This window comes from Xenopus laevis, chromosome 9_10S, assembly GCF_017654675.1.
Source record: "Xenopus laevis strain J_2021 chromosome 9_10S, Xenopus_laevis_v10.1, whole genome shotgun sequence".
Taxonomy (NCBI): Eukaryota; Metazoa; Chordata; class Amphibia; order Anura; family Pipidae; genus Xenopus; species Xenopus laevis.
Window position 1 is genome coordinate 29,685,747 of NC_054388.1, and position 17,794 is coordinate 29,703,540.

Genomic DNA, 17,794 nt, shown 5'->3' on the forward strand with positions numbered 1-17,794 from the left:
GAATAATAGTTCCTTAATGGTGATGGCACACTTGGTGCTTGTCAACAGCAGGAAATCAATCTCCCCAAGGGTGCCAAAGCACCCTGAAAGTATTTTGCCACTTTCAGCTGTCCAGTGATTTATAACCATATGACATTTAGGGCTCTTACACATGAGCGTTTTTACCTGCGCTCCCCTGTGTTCCGTTTTTCGGCGTTCAGCCGCAGGGGAGCGCAGGAATAGACGCATTTAATTATTTCAAATGGGGCTGTACTCACACAGGCACATGTAGGCGCCGAACGCAGGTTGAGACGCAACATGCTGCATTTTTCCTGCGTTCGGCACCTACATGCGCCTGTGTAAGTACAGCCCTAATTGAAATAATTAAATGCGTCTATTCCTGCACTCCCCTGCGGCTGAACGCCGAAAAACGGAACGCAGGGGAGCGCAGGTAAAAACGCTCATGTGTAAGAGCCCTTAGGGTTAGGTAGTTCAGGTAAACACAGAGGACTTATGTATTAAAAACTGTGCACAAACAAGACTACATTTTTTACCTGATTTTTCAAGATTTATTAAAAACTCCCCAAAAAATAAAAAAATTACTCCAAATTACAAATTAACCTCAGTGGAAAGTGCATCTCTATCATTCAAGCAAGATGTGTTTGTGATTAAAGGTCAGGGCAGAATAATGATGTCATTGGCCACAGGACAAACCCCAAAGCCTCTCACTACGACCCAGTCATCTCCCTCTCTTATATAAATATGTCACTGTTTGTCATTTTGCCATTAAAGGAACAGTAACTCCAAAAAAATCAAAGTGTTTTATAGTAATTAAAATATAATGTACTGTTGTTCTGCACTGGTAAAACTGGTGTGTTTGCTTCAGAAACTCTAATATAGTTTATATGAACAAGCTACTGTGGGGGAAGCCATTCAAGCTAGGAACAACCAGAAAATGCACAAGTTACAAAGCACTGTTCAATACAGTGGTGTTTTATTTGTTATCTGCTATGCTCAGGCATGATCATTATACAGTATTGGTTTTACAAATGTGACACATCCCTGCAATGCAGTCCGTTGAGGAGTGAATGGTCCTGAGATAAAATATTGAATTCCATGCCTCCAAACTGTCCTGTTTTTCGTGGATTTTGACAGCTCAACTCATAGTTCCGGATTGTTACTGAAATGTCCCAACTTTCTCTTTGATCTCCTGCACTGAACAGCCAGAAAAAGATCCAACGTTTCGAATACTTAATTGGCCTTTGGCAGAGAGCCCAGAATATGTGGCAGGTGCACTTCGATACATTTGTAACAATTTAAGATAAGAATATAAACAATTGTAACAATTTAAGATAAGCAGGTCTCTTGGGGAAACTGTGACTTGCAGCTTAAAGGGCAATTCACCTTCATTAGCAAAATTGTAATAACACATAAAAAACACAGAAAGGTGTTAAACTTTCATAACCTGCCAAATTTTGTAAAATGAACATGGTAATTAGGGGTGTGTCCACAAAATGGGCAAAAAAACCTTTTGGTCCCTATTTCTATTTTCAAAATGTTGGGAGGTATGGAATTCTAATAGTTTAGTTATGATCTAAATAATAAAGGGGACATTTCCAGCAAAGCAGGTGAAAGACAGAATGGAAGATATAAAATAAAGTATAGATGAAATAATTGAGAATCTTCTTTTAAAAAATGGTATATTTCAGTGATTCATACATCGAGTGAAGCCTGGGTTATGACCATGATAAACATTCGGATAGTCAAACTATATACTTATTTCTGCCTCCTGGACATTTTCCAGCATCGGAGTTGAAAGGGGTTTTACAGGAGACAACATATTTATACTATTAAATATCAAAAATAACACATTTAAGATTTGTACTATTATTAAAATGGCAGAAAGAGCAGAATTTCAGCTCAAGTCCCGGTAATTAGGCTCATGTTGAACACACTTGTGCTGCTCTTTTAATATTGCAGCTCATATCAGCTATGTTTTCGCTGTACGTTGTTTAGAGCTACCTAGAATAGAATTGCATGAGCACTACATTCTCCTTTCATATCTTCTTTCAAGTCACAGTTGGGGTACCTATTCCGGCTGCTTAAGTTTCCTCTGCTTGTTTGGGGGCTATGCTGCTATCAGCAGGTTCCTATTTCCTGTTAACGCAGTTTGGCATTGACTGATAGAAATTTTTAAACAGCCTCAGGCTGTGTTATGCCTCCAATGTAATGTTATTGATTTAATTAGGCTTCTTCTAGTGTGTGGGTGGATTGCTAGGTTGGTGGAGTTGGGAAGAGCAGGGAGTTGTGTGCTAGCTGATTATTCTTGAATTTTAGCTTACCATATCTTCGCTTTTGCCGTCTGTAGTAGAGATTTGAGTTGTATAATCTACAAGGTTAAATTGGTGGAAAGAGAGATTTCTTTTGCAATCATTGCATATCTTGCCAAACTCAACGGAAAACAGTAAATATTCTTTTGTAAACATTTAAAGCTAAATTAAAAACATGGCTTCATATGATACGATGCATTACGGTTTCTCTTATGAGGGAAATGGAAGGGGGAAAGAGGAGATAAAATATAAGCATGATGAGAAGTTAAAACTAGGAGAATGTGGTAGCGGTAGGTTCCATTTACTAAAGTTATATTACATTTTCTTGCTACGTATAGCCAAGGCAATACATTTATCAGGAAGGTACATGGGGATAAGATTAATGAATAAGTCATTTGAATTTGTTGCTACAATTTTTTCATAATTGAACTCGTCTGCATCTATAGGCTTTTTATGTTTTTACTGAAAACTTTACAACAGAATATTTACATAAATTAGACTGATAATAAGGATACATGTTCATGTAATGTATTGTGATATATGGAATAATAGAGAGTGTATGTGTGTGTGTGTGTGTGTGTGTGTGTGTGTGTGTGTGTGTGTGTGTGTGTGTGTGTGTGTATATATATATATATATATATATATAAACTCAAGGTGGTGGGAATATAATTTTTCTAGGGCATATCATTTTTCTAGGTCAATTTACTATCCGTATTCTAGTCTATAATGTCTGTAGGCCTTTATATTTTTTGCAGAATCTTTAGTAGCATAGTAGCATAGTAAAGAATCCAGCAAGGGCTAGAATAGACCCCATTTTTATGGGGTCTATTTATTAAACCTCAATTTTTTTCTGGTTGAGTTTTTAAAGGGGCAAAACTTCATATTTTTAGAGTGGAAGTTTTTCAAGATTTATTCTACTCTGAAGCTGTTAAAAATTGGAATCTGAAAATACTCCAGCTAAAACCTGTCAAAATCAATTATAGGTCAATGGCAGATGGTCCCATTTACAATTGGAAGATGTTTTTTACCTTCAGGATTTTCGATATTTTTGGGCTGTTTGCCCTGGTTTTCCTTGATTATCTGATAAATTCGAGTTTTTCAGGTGACAACTAGGAAAAGTTTAATTTACATAGCATCAATTTAAAAAGTCCCATGACTTTTTGTCACGCCAATAATTATTGGTACATTAAGGGGATTCGGGTTTGGGAGTTTGGTGGATTTTTTTTTTTAGAAAGTGAGAAAAAGTCTAGTTTTAGTGAATAACCCCTTTGGTTTATTGAGACTGGATATTCAGCTGTATTGCCAATGTCAGGTTCCCCATTTTTTTTTTTTTAGTTCAGGTAAGATTTATTTGAACAACAATAGCAGGTACAACAATGGAATCACAAACGTACAGATCAGCAGGACACAAGCTTGGTAATACAAACCAAGAAGATACATAAAGGAGATCAAGTACAGTGAGAAAACATATCATGTTATACACATGCTGAAGACTAGGCATTCTCAATAATCCACAATTGCCAGACAGAAAGATGTTGCTTGACTGTACCATTTTTCCTAGCAATCAAATGTTCTACGGCCTGAGTTTCTTGAATAGATTTTTCCCATTCAGGGTAGGTGGGAGGGCTCCTATCTTTCCAGTGTTGTGCAATAAGCCTACGGGCCTGGAACAATAACTTGAGTACAATTTTTTTGGCTGGGCGGGTTAGCTGGACGGGAGGATCCATCCCCATAAGGTACCATTTCGGATCCAGCGGAACCTCAAACCCTAACAGTTTAGTAATTCTCTCTTGTATCGCTAGCCAGTATGGTTTTATTACCTGACATGACCAGAAGGTGTGTATGAACGTCCCCTCCTCCTGATTACACCTCAAACACATATGGGAAATCTCTGGATTCAATTTGTGTAGAAGAGTTCTTGTATAGTAAGCCCTATGAATAAAATACAATTGAAGCAGTCTGTACTTATATATGGGAGAGATTAATAGAGGGGTCAGAAGCACCTGATCCCATTGATCATCAGTTATCTGCTCAACATCCATTTCCCATCTATCTCTGACCTTCAAGGGCGACCGCTTAACTATGGGCGACAGGAGGGCTTTATAAAACAATGTTATTTTGTGACCAGGCTGTTCCTGCTGGAACACCTCAACGACTGGAGACACAGACAACTGAGTGGACTTAAAGTTAAGGGAATGTTGAACTGCTCTCTGGATTTTATAGTAGGTAAACCATTGCGAATCAGGCAGTGAGAAGACCTCTTTTAGGTGGGCAAAGGAAGCCATACCCTGTTCAGTCCAGACCTGCCCCAAGGCATAAATGCCAGCTTCCAACCAGGATTTAGGTGGGGTTAGCGTATCAAGAGGGGCAAGTTTTTTGTTATACCATAGCGGTGAGAGTGGGCCCAAAGAGTCTGCTTTAATAGTTTGATTCGCTAAGGTAAGAATATACCTCTGGGATATTAATATTGGGTTGGTAATGGGCCTAAGGCCCCCCAGGCCCGTGGCTTCCAAAGCATGTATTGGGGGTAGTTCCGTTTGCAACACTTCTTGCCATAGCTGATACAGCGCTTCATTATTGCCTGAGTATCTAAGGGTCCAAACCTGAGACAATTGAGATGCCAGATAGTAAAGTTGCATGTCTGGTAGAGCCATTCCCCCCAAGTCTTTCGGCCTATGGAGGATTGCAGTGGAGAGTCTACTTCTAGAGTTACCCCAAATAAACAGCCTAAAAGTCTGGGCTAGTTCGTTAAAAAAGGCCTTGCATATTTTAATTGGCGCCTGCCACAACACATACAATATTTTGGGTGCTATTACCATTTTAATGATTTGTATACGGCCTGTCGGTCCCAGTGGGAGTTGCTTCCAGACCTGAAATTTATCACGAGCCCATTGTAGCAGAGGGGCAATGTTGTACTCATAATAAGTCAATAATGGTAGGGCCACCTTGACACCGAGATACGTAAATTGAGAGGCTAGTTGTAGTGGTAATGGTGTAGGAAACGTATAGGCCTCCGCAGGATCAATCAAAAATAAGGAGGATTTAGCCGGGTTGGTTTGCAGGCCCGAGACCTCCCCAAATTTGTTAGTAAGTATTAATAGTGCTTCAAGAGAACCCAAGGCGTCACCCAGGTACACTAGAGTATCATCCGCATACATCTGAACTTTTTCCTCCCGCTTACCTGTCAGGAGCCCTTTGATATGCGGGTTCTGCCGAATTGCCAGCCCCAGTGGCTCAATTGCAAGGGCAAAGAGCAGGGGCGACAGAGGGCACCCCTGACGGGTGCCTCTGGATAGTGTAAAACTGTCGGTCTGAGAGGAATTAACTCTTAGTGAAGCAGTAGGGGCCCCGTACAGAATTTGAGTAAGCGAAGTAAAATATGGACCAATACCAAAGGCCTTCATTACTTTCCATAAATATGCCCATTCCACCGTGTCAAATGCTTTTGCTACATCTAAGGCTGCAATCGCTCTCTGGCCCGAGTTAGAGTGGTCAATAGTGAGATTAAGCATGAGCCTTCTAACATTATGAGCTGTTGTTTTCCCCGGGATAAACCCCGTTTGATCCTCAGTCACCATATGCGGGATAACTTGCGCAAGTCGCCTGGCCAAGACCTTGGCCAATATCTTAACGTCAGCTGTGAGAAGAGATATAGGCCTATAGGAGTCTGGGCTTGTTAAGTCCTTGCCTGGTTTAGGGAGGAGCTTCATACATAGATGCCAGGAGCAGTTTTTTTTGGAGAGCAAACCCATATGTTTTTTGAAGGAGAGGAGCCAAAGTAGCAGCATGTCTTTTATAAATTTCTATGGGCAACCCGTCCGCGCCAGGAGCTTTACCCACTGGAAACGACTCTATAGCTTCCACAAACTCAACTACCATCAATGGCTGATCTAGGAATTCCCTAAATTCCTCAGTTAGGGCTGGAAATCTCAGGGATTGTAAAAACTCATCCACCACCAGGCACCCATCAGGTAATTTAGAGCTGTACAAGTTAGCATAGTAATGAGCTATCAATCGCTTAATCTCCTCTGGGTCTGACGACACCTCAGTTGCAGTCTTTCTGATATGAGTAATTACTGGGGGGGAAGTCTGTTCTCTCGTAAGCAGTGCTAACATTCTACCTGCTCTCTCCCCCTGCTCCAACACCTTGGCTTTGGTAAACAGGTGCCTATGCTGCGACCTTTCCCACATATGCTGCGAATAGCTGTCCTGAAGTTGTTTTAAGCAGGTGTATTGCAAAGGGGTAGGGGAGACAGCAAGTTGGGCTTCAGCACGTACTATATCACTCTCTAGTTGGGTTTGTTGTTGTCTAGACTGCTTCTTATACCCTATAATCTCATTATTTAGCTGGCCTCGTAAGTACGCTTTAAAAGAATCCCATAATACATTCAGGTCCTCAGTGTCAGCATTGAGTTGGAAAAATTCCTCGTGCTCTTTATCATTGTCAAGGATTTTTAACCAAACTGGGTTTAGTGCCCACCTATTCTGCGGCTGTACAACACCTACACTAAGAGTAAGCTCTAAGGGAGCATGATCCGTTATACCCCTAGGAAGGTATGCTGCTCTCTGCACACAAGCAAGAGAAGTATCGTTCACAAAAGCAAAGTCTATTCTGGATAGCACTAAGTGAGATGTCGAAAAACAGGAATACTGTCTATCGTGCGGATGAAGGTGCCTCCATACTTCAGTAAGCCCCACACCTCTCATCAGGGCAGCTAAGTTAGAGCTTGTATCTACAGTACTATGTGGGCGGATTCGCAGCCTGTCCAGATCAGTATCAAGCAGGGAGTTAAAATCCCCAGCTGCGATAACCCGTGCATGGGGGTGTTGGGCCATAAATTGAATAAGTTGTCTGACACAAGTAGGATCATAAGGAGGCGGGATGTACACATTGGCAATGATATACTCCTGATGATAAACCTTAGCATGCAGAAAAATGTATCTCCCCTTAGCATCTGATTGGACTCCCAGTAGCTGAAAAGGGACGTGTTTGGCCACCAGAGTCGCCACACCTGAAGAGTGCGTACTATAGGTTGCATGGAAGTGCCAGCCTACCCAGGGTTTTTTAAGAGAAAGTATTTTACTACCGGTCAAATGCGTTTCCTGTAAAAGAGCAATGCCCACACCCCTACGTTTCAGGTAGTCAGTATCCAGCCGTCTTTTAATGGGATGATTCATACCCCGCACATTCCAACTAACTAGGGTCAAGGTCATGGTGGCTTTAATCTCCCTGGTAACAAAATTTGCGTATCTGCATTGTTGTCGACATCAACCTCCCTGAACATGTTCTGTGCATAGAAAGAAACTGTTACAAAAAAATCCCATAATCTGTCCCCTAACCCTCCCTTTCTACCCAGATCCCCAACAGTAGGTAGAATGTTACCCATAACCTTAAGTGAGAGGTCACTCCGGGGTGGCCAAAACAGGAAACGTAAAACGAGCTAAAAGTATAGCAACTTGAACAGCTCCAAACGGTGCCCTCCTTCCAAGTCCAGAGACATAATGTCCACATACGCAAAAGTGTTCAACATGCATAGTACACCCCCATGAAAATCAAATAAGCCAACTGCCCAAACGACAAGTAAGGGGGTAAAATATGCCTTAGCGGCCCATACTACCAGTCCCGTGTTTGGATTCAAGGCCCAACACAAAGTGGTGGCGCAAAAGATATCCGGAATGCAGGGCCGCCACATGAAGGAAACACATGGACAAATCGAGGACAGGGCTCCAACATGAAAACCACCTCCAGGGCCAGCTACTGTGGATCCGGGTGATCCGGGTCACCCCTGCGCCTGTTGCGATCAAGCCAGTCGTTGAGGTCTTGTGGGGAGGTAAAAAAGTGGGTAATTCCATCTACGGAGATCCTCATACGTGCGGGGTACATCATGGCATACTGTAAATTGAGCGCCCTCAATCTCCTCTTGCTTTCAGCAAATTGGGCCCTCTGCTTTTGTATTTCCGCTGAGAAATCCGCATAAATAGACACATTGCTGGCTTGATATGTAATGCTGCCTTTCTCTCTAGCCAATTTCAAAAATTTGTCACGATCCCTCGCATTCAGCAGGCGTGCAATTAGTGGTCGCGCAGGAGTACCTGGAGGCCCGCGTCTAGTAGGGACCCTATGGGCCCTCTCTATGGCGAATGTCGTGGAGAGATTGTGAGTCCCAAAGGTATCTTTAAGCCATAGTTCCAGGAAGGTTTCCGGACTGTCCCGCTCCGCTCCCTCTGGAAAACCCACAAATCGTAGGTTATTTCGGCGGAGCCTATTCTCCATATCATCAGCTTTAAGCTGGGCCTGTTTCAGAGACTGTTGTAGCTGTTGCACCGTGTTAGGCAATGGCAGGCAAGTATCTTCCAGCGTGCTAATCCGCTGCTCCGCCATCTTGGCGCGCTCCCTGATTTTCTGCATATCATGTTTAATGATAGAAAGATCTACCTTGATCTCTTCTGTCGTAGCGGTAATCAGGGAAGCACATGTTTCTCTCGTGGATCGGATCTCCGCCAACAAATCCGAGAGCGTAGGCTCAGCTGTTTCCGACTGCGATGCAGGGTCATCTGGGTCCGGGGAACTAGGCCGAGAGGGAGAGGCGCCATCTTGCGCAGACTTGCCGTCTCTGGCAAATTTTCCCAGCTTCGCCGCCGCCTCAGAGGCCCGTTTTTGAGCTTGGTTTTGGCCCATCAGATGTCTGGGAGGTAGTTGATCCCAGGGGTGCTCCACTGTATCAGTCGGATGCGGATCTGTCAGGTAAATCAGGGTAATTCAGGAGTTTGGGCACCGGAGCTCTCAACAAGTGCGACTGCTCACATCAAGCTGCAGGCCACGCCCCAGGTTCCCCATTTTTAGAGAGTCTACAACCATTACTGTCTGTCCAGAGGACACATATATCCACTCAGAGATCTTCATCATGAGGGGTTTTGCCTGTGCTCCCCTGCATTCTCATTAAACACAAGGGAGCGAAGGCCCAGATGTAGTCAACTCTTTCTTTAAAGGGGTGGTTCACCGTTTGAGGTAACTTTAAGTGTGTTATAGAATGTCCAGTTCCTAGCAACTTTGCAACTGGTATTCATTATTTGTTAAATATTTGTAAATTACGTAAACCTCTAGACATTTGGGTTCCTGAAAAATAATTTGCTGTGAGGCCCAGTAATATCTATAAAAAGTCAAAGTAAAGTGCCACACTCACACTACTCGCTGTTTGAAGCCTCTGGTGCACACTGTACTCCTCTCTGCATAGGTTCCTTCCACAAGAAATTAACAACTGCAGCAGCACTCCGATCTTTGATTACATTTTTTATTCGTGCAAATACGGCCGTAGTGCCCGACGCCACTGGCCCTTACTGTAGGTTCAACAAATCTTGCTATTTAAGTGAAGTCACAAATTAATTCCTTAACTTCACATTAGAACTCATTAGAAAATGTGTTGTCCATTTTATGATGAAAGTAAAGGAATTGCAGATTCTGTGTAAGGTCTTTTGGGACTGTGGGGCCTTCAAAAATGAGTATGGGGAAGTCATTGCTTGGGGTTCCTATGTGATGTTTAGTCTGATCTGTAAAATGATTTCTTTCTTTATTTAACAGCCTGGGAAATGCATTTTATGGTATATGTTATATTTGGTCCTCTGATCGGGAGCAAGACCATATATATATCTATATATCATATATTGAATTTAGCCAGTAAGTTTCATGAACTAATTGTTTTCTATCTCAGAACATGCTAAAAATCTTTGATAATGGGTTTAAAAACAGTCCAAAAATATAACTGACCTACTGAACTAAATATAAGTATTTAATACGTAATTGCGTTCGTACATAAGGGTAAGTTTTTAGTTCATATCTAAGAGGAGAATGATTTCTTCAGAATGCCCGGGGGTGTGAGCCAAGAACTGGATATGACGGGGCCATGACAGGGCTAGGAATGAAAGAACGGGAAGAGGAGATTAAGGATTATGGGGGTTGTAGCTCTTGGGTTACTATTGGGGTGGGTGGAGACACAAGGGGTTAAAAGAGGAAGGAAGTGAAGGGAGCATGCTCTTTTACCATGAACAGCTCCTGCCTGCCCTCCCCAGAATAAAGGGGTAGTTGGTTAAGGGGGGAGTGGAAGTATTGGCATAATGTTGCTGTGAAAGGGACTCTCCTAAGGGGGAGCCAGTGAGATTGGGAAATGTATGTCTTAACAGGGGTTAGGCCTGGGGCCAAAGTGATGGAAAGGGCCCGGTGGAAGGGGCATGAGTTACAGAGGAAGCCACGCCTAGGAAGGGCAGCAGGCAGGCCCCTCGCTACTGGGTACAATTCTTTGCAGCCTTCAGTAAGTTAAGTAAGTTAATAGTTAAATATTTGATAAATGTGATGGTGTGTTGCCCTACACTCAGTGCTTTTGTTTTATGTTGGTCGTTATTTATGTGTTTCAATAAATAAGCTGCAGCCTTTTCCATCCAATATATCAGGTGTGGTTGGTTTGTTATTTATGGAAAGCAGGGGGGGGTTGATACTTGGTGTTGTTAGGAAGGGCTGTCAGATTGACGCTGCCCCTGTCAAGCTATTTAACAAATCTGCTGAAAATCCTTGGTTACAGCTCTGCTCATTTATAAGGCTCCCTGCAGAGCATTGCTTGAGCTTTCCTGGTGAGGTTTGGGACTGCGGAATGGACATATTCATTTGAATCTGTCTAAACGGGTTAAACAAGCGAGTTATGTCTCATCTTGCTGCCCCTGAGTGTTCATGCAACAGATTGTCCCGTCCGATGATTTAGAGCTTGAAGGTTTCACAGTGACAGAGAAAGAGAGAGGGTTCCAGGGATAAAATAATCTTTGGAAACAGCTGAAGTGACAGAAGTCCCATTAACATCAACATATGTCAGGGAAACTCAGTACTTGAGCGAGAACTAACCCCAGATAGCGGGGAAAAGAGAATGCTAATTACTTGCATGCCACCGGGATATACCTCGTTAATTTACAGGGTGGGGTGGACTGAGCAAGGATGGCTACCCCCTCTATTTCCATGTTGTAAAAACAGAAAAAAAAACCGTATAATTAACCACATTAAACTCTATGCATATTAAATCTGTTTTCTTCCCCTTGACAACGTGAATGCAATTTCGCCAAATGAATTCCATGTGTATGGAAAGCTATTTGACCTGATGATTTTTTTTCTATACTGAAGAATGATGCCTCCCCCCCCTTTGTCTTTAAATTGCATCTTCTCCTCTCCACTTTCCCGTGTTGTGATTTAAGGTTATTTTTACTGGCATTGGCTCCAACAAATCTCTCTTCTTGTTTGTTTGTAGCTTGCAAAGCCTCGGGACTTGATCAGAGCCTCTCTGCTGTCCAAGCACATCTGTGGGTATGTATATTTTTATTCCACTCTCTGCTGTGCCTGTGGCTACTCTACTAGTTTCCCTGCATTTCAGAATAGGGGCTGTTTAATATTTCACCTATAAACGGTGCGATGCGGCTGAGAACTGTGTTATGATCTCGTATAAAATCTAAATTAGCTTGGAGTCATATTTTGGAGAGAATTCACAGTGCGCTTCCTACACTGAAGAAAAACATAATTTAACTGCCATTGGAATTCACATGCTTAAGTTGTTATTCTTTACAGTAACCATTGTATTGCTTGCCCAGCATACAGAACACCGAGTTGAGTTCTAGGTGGCAAATAAGGTCATTATTGGGAAGCTCAGTTTTGGTTAAAAAGGGAAACCTTTAATATGACCCCCATTCCAAATGCAAAAGACCCAATGTGAAACAGTGTGTGCACTGTAGGAAAGGAATACAAACACAATGTAATTAAATGATTTAACCTGCTTGGTCAACAGTCATCCAATACACTTCCTATATGTATATTTAGGGGTAATTTTCTTCAAGTGTGTAGAGCTGCTAGATTTGGACATTTATATTGCAGCTCTATGCTCCATACAGCTCAATGGAATGTACAGGTATAGGATCCACTATCTAGAAACCTATTATACAGAAGTTTCAAATTACAGGAAGGCCATCTACCATAGACTTTATTTTAATAAAAAAAATAATTAAAAAATATTTATTTTTGCTCTGTAATGATAAAACAATAGCTTGTACTTGATCCCAACTAAGATATATTGGAGGCAAAACAAGCCCATTGGGGTTACTTCACATGTTGGTGATTCTATTTGCAGATTTATGGTATGCTGAGCCAAATTACAGGAAAACTCCTTATCCAAAAATCCCCAGGTCCCATGCATTCTGCATAACAACAGGTTCCATACCTGTACTACAAAAGAGATGCCTTGATAAGTTTGAACATCATGGAGTGGCACAAAATGACTTCACTGCTGTTTGCATGTGCCTTGTGAAAACACCAATCCATTCAAATGTCATCAGTGGGGACATACCCTGTTTATTATACAGACGTTTACAGAACAGAAAATTCAATGTTTAGGCTTGGTACTACATTCAGTTTATCACTTCTGTTAACATAGTTACAAGCTATATGATCTATGATTGTAGTTGACAAACTTGTTCCCTTAGGGAGCCACGTATGGGATGCTGATTTGGTCTCATAGATACTTTTGGAAGTCCAACTGGAATGAACATATACGGTAGTGTTCAGAATAATAGCAGTGTGTTTACAAATCCTAATAATAGCTTTTATTTCCATATACCTAAATGCACTGGGAATACTGCACATTCTATTCCAAATCAAAGCATGAAAATTGATAAAATTTGTGTTATTCCTTTACAGAAAGTGAGGAAAAGGGAATATTAGGCTGTTCCAAAAAATAGCAGTGTCTGCATTCTTCTTTACAAACTCAAACATTCACTGTATAAACTAAATTTTTAAAAAAAAATGTTTTGCTTTTCTTTTGAATCACTGAACTAATATTTAATTGTATAAGCGCTGTTTCTGAGAACTGCTGCAAATTTGTGTTGCATGGAGTCCACCAACTTCTGGCACATGTTACATTCGACAATTCTTCTGAATTTCTAGGTTTTGCAACAGAAACAGCATTTTTGATGTCACCCCACAAGTTTTCTATTGTATTAAGGTCCGGGGATTGGGCTAGTTGCTCCATAATGTCAATCTTGTTGGTCTGGAACCAAGATATTGCTCATTTACTGGTGTGTTTGGGGTCATTGTCTTCTTGAAACACCAATTTCAAGGGCAGTTCCTCTTTGGCACAAGGCAACATGACCTCTTCAATTATTTTGATGTGTTGAAACTGATCCATGATCTCTGGTATGTAATAAATAGGCCCAACACCATAGTATGAAAAATATCCCTATATCATGATGCTTGTGCCACCATGCTTCACTGTACTGTGGTTTGAATTCAGTGTTTGGGGTCATCTGACAAACTGTCGGCGGCCCCTAGACCCAAAAAGAATAATCTTGCTTTCATCATCCCACAATGTTATGCCATTTCTGTTCAGGCTAGTAAATGTGTTCTTTGGTCAAATTGTAACCTCTTCAGCATGTTGTTTTTTCAACAATGGGACTGTGGGGTCTTCTTGCCAATAGCTTGGCTTCACAATTCTAATTGTAACAGTACTCACAGGTAACTTTTAGACCTTCTTTGATCTTCCAGGAGCTGATCATTGGCCAGTCTTTGCCATTTTGGCTATTCTTCTATCCATTCTTATTGTAGTTTTCTGTTTTCTTCCACATCTTTCAAGTTTTGTTTGCCATTTTAAAGCATTTGAGGTCATTTAACCTGCATTTCTTTCAATGTTTTCCCCTCTCCAATCAACTTTTTAATCAAAGTACGCTGTTCATTTTACGTCGCGCTTACCTTAAGATCCTTACCTTAATAACCGGAAATTCAGCCTTTAAAGTTACCAGGAGCGGCTTTTTGCTGCCCCTGGTAACTTATGGGGAGATGCCACCTGAGGCAAGGTGCTCACCTTGCCTCATGGCAAAAATGTCCCTCACTCCTTACTGCTATTATGTGAAACAAGCTATTATTATTTTAAACACTGCTATTATTTGGAACAAGCTATTATTATTTTGAACACTGCTATTATTTGGAACAAGCATCAATGATTCAAAGACACAGAATCAGCAGCATGCATGTCATGACTGTTGTGTCTGTTGGTTTTCTATTACTCTTATTTCTAATAATAATATTATTATTATTAGTAACACCTACTGTAATAGTAAATTATTTGCCATGTAGAAATATAATTTGTACCAAAAACAGTGATTAATCAGGTTAGAAATGACTGCTATTATTCTGATCACAACTGTATGTGTTGTAGTAAATATTCTTCATCGTATTGCTGATGCATCAATGTTTTCAAATATCTGTAATCTTGTTTTCATAAAGGGGTCCCTGAAAAAACACTAGACCTTAAACAGGTGTTTGGACCTTAAAATAAAGTTTTGATTTGGGCCACAGCTCTAGTATTGCTTTTGCCCTACACAGGGATAACAAATGTTTTGTTTCTAAGGTGCATTTCGTAATTTAATTACTAGAGCAGTGCTTCGATCTGGTTTGGTAGTATACCATTTTATAAGGCATATCCTTAAAGGGGATCGAAATACCCCCAGAAGTTTGTGCAAATTTACTCACTGGCTCTTTGAGAACTTTTGCAATTGATATTCATATTTGAGATATTAGCAGTTGTTGACAATTTTCTACTACTAAGCAGGCCTGGCTCAACAGATCTTTTGAAGGCCCAGAATGTCAGTGACCCTAACTGTCACTGTCGAAACTCTTCCAGAATTCAATTAATCCTCGGGTTTACATACTGTAGTTGTAACTACCTGTATAAAAAAAACTATAAAAAAAAATACACAAACTTATACTGACCTACAGTATCTACCAATGAACTAAGGGTTACTGACTCTTAGTTGAGGCAAAAGCCTGTTGTTAGCAGTCTAGAAATGAAAATATCACAAAAAATATGAAAATAATCATTAATAAGTGTTAAGGGAAGTTTTTTGGGGTTTAGATCCCCGTTAAGAAGAATTTCTTATACTGTATTTGTGCAGGTATATATTCATACTGGGTTAAACAGGAATCTGGAATTTCAGATTACAACTGATGGGGCATTAATAGTCAGGATTCTACGGTTTCCGGATCACAATATTAATCTATATTTTGCTCATTAATTAAAAAAACAGACCCTTTTTCCCATTGTAATATGGGCTACTTTATGTGGGTAGTATTGACATTCATTACAGGATAGTGACTTAATTCATCCCTTATCCGGTTCTTGTGTTTAGATTTCATTTATTTTAGTGTAAAGATATTAGATCTGTTTTTCAGAAATTCATTATCCATAAAGCTATGAATCTTGGGAAGACCATCTCCCACAGAGTCCATTTTAAGCAAATAATTCTAACTTTTAAAATTGATTTCCTTTTCTCTGTAATAATAAAAAAAGTATTTGTACTTTATGGTAACTAAGCTGCATGGATCCATATCGGGGGCAAAGCAATTCTATTGGGTTTATTTAATGTTTTAGATTTTTAGTATATTTCAGCTATGGTGATTCAAATTATGGAAGAAACCCTTATTTGAAAATCTCAGCTCCCAAACAGTACAGATAATAGATACCATACTGGCATAGGATCTGTTATCCAGAATAATTAGGATCTGGGGTTTTCTGGATACAGATTTATTATGTAATTTGGATCTCCAAAATGAATCACTATCAGTAATACAGTACATGTTTGGGACCTGCTTGGGATCTGGGGCTTTCCGGATAGCCAATCTTTCTGTACTTCTTTCTGTGGATCTTCATACCTTGTCTACTAGAAAATCATATACATATTAAATAAACTCAATAGGCTGGTTCTGCTTCCAATAAAGATTAATTATGTCTTAGTTTGGATCAAGTACAAGATACTGCTTTATTATTACAGATAAAAAGGAAATCATTTTTAAAAATGTGGGTTTTTTTTTTAATAAAATGGAGTCTATGGGAGACAGGCTTTCCATAATTCAGAGCTTTCTGGATAACGGGTTTCCGGATCCCATATCTGTACTCAGTACTAAAGTATGTTTCAGTACAAACAAGGTGCAACAATGTAAAAAAAAATGTCAGAAATATCTGCATCTGTCTACTGTGGACATCAAAACTGTTTAAAATGGGCAATGGGCAGGTTTCCAGCTAATGGTAAAGTTCAGCAATGAGGAGCACAAGGAAATAAAGCAGCTCAAATGTGCCAGCAGCTATGTTGTGAAACCGTTTAAGGGCTACAGTTTACTGACTTTGGATGGAATTAACACAGTTCAGCAGTGTAGAAGTATAGCACAGCAGTTCAGTTAAGCCATCTGCTGTTCCATGAGGTGGGTAAAACAATTCAGCAGTTACAATTCACTTGCTTCTAAGAGAATTAAGGTTGTTCAGCTGTGCCATTGACTTATTAGCTGAGAGTGGTGCAGAAGTCTAACACATATAGAAGAAGCAGTTTAGCACTAGTGCCAGCTCTGTAGTAACAGGCAGAACAATTGATCAGGCTCAGGTTACTGGAAATAATTAAATTAGAATAGAACTAATGTAAGGAATGGATTTTTCTATGTAAAGTAATTACAGCAATCCAAAAAACTGGGCAGAGTTAAACTCCCTTTGGAATGATTGCCAATTTATCTGCCCACGTATGGGCCCTCCCTGATATGCTGGCTTGTTGTTGCAGTTGTCTTCCAACAATCTGCATTGGTCTTTGTTGTGATCTGCTCTTCGACCTGAAGGCCAAACAATCACATTAGCCCAGGGATCCCCAACCTATTGAACCCGTGAGCAACATTCAGAAGTAAAAGGGGCTGGGGAGCAACACTAGCATGAAAAATGTTCTTGGGGTGCCAAATAAGTGCTGTGATTGGCCATTTGGTAGCCCCTATGTGGATTGTCAATCTACATTGAGGCTCTGTTTGGCAGTACACCTGGTTTTATACAACCAAAACTTGCCTCCAAGACTGGAATTCAAAAATAAGCACCTACTTTGAAGCCACTGAGAGCAACATCCAAGGGTTTGGGCATGTACAGTAAGTGACCATATTGGACAAAGATACACTTTTATGGTGACCTCGCTAATTGAGCGGATATTGAGGTGTGTTACCAGCTTTAATGCTCCTCCTCCTCACAACACACCATTAACCCTCTTAGTTTTGCCTTATGCTCACACAGCAGGTCACACACACAACTTTCTCTTCAATGCATGGTGGGTCTGGACCATGGGGTCTGCTTCCTCTAAAGCAGGGATCCCCAACCTTTTGAACCCATGAGCAACATTCAGAAGTAAAAGGAGTTGGGGAGCAACACTAGCATGAAAAATGTTCCTGGGGTGCCAAATAAGTGCTGTGATTGGCCATTTGGTAGCCCCTATGAGGTTTGTAAACCTACATTGAGGCTCTGTTTGGCAGTGCACCTGGTTTTTATACAACCAAAACTTGTCTCTAAGCCTGGAATTCAAAAATAAGCACCTACTTTGAGGCCACTGGGAGTAACATCCATGGCGTTGGAGAGCAACATGTTGCTCATGAGCTACTGGTTGGGGATCGC

At 40.8% G+C, this 17,794-nt stretch overlaps 1 protein-coding gene across 7 annotated transcripts in view; it reads left to right on the forward strand.

Annotated features, from left to right (window-relative positions):
* Window positions 1-17,794, forward strand: part of LOC108702718 (RNA binding protein fox-1 homolog 3) — a 614,603-nt gene that overhangs the window by 294,194 nt on the left and 302,615 nt on the right. For all 7 annotated transcript variants that reach the window (XM_041578500.1, XM_041578497.1, XM_041578495.1 and 4 more), the window contains one exon: window positions 11,594-11,649. The gene's annotated coding sequence lies outside the window, so the exon portion shown is untranslated. The remainder of the gene's footprint in view (window positions 1-11,593; window positions 11,650-17,794) is intronic.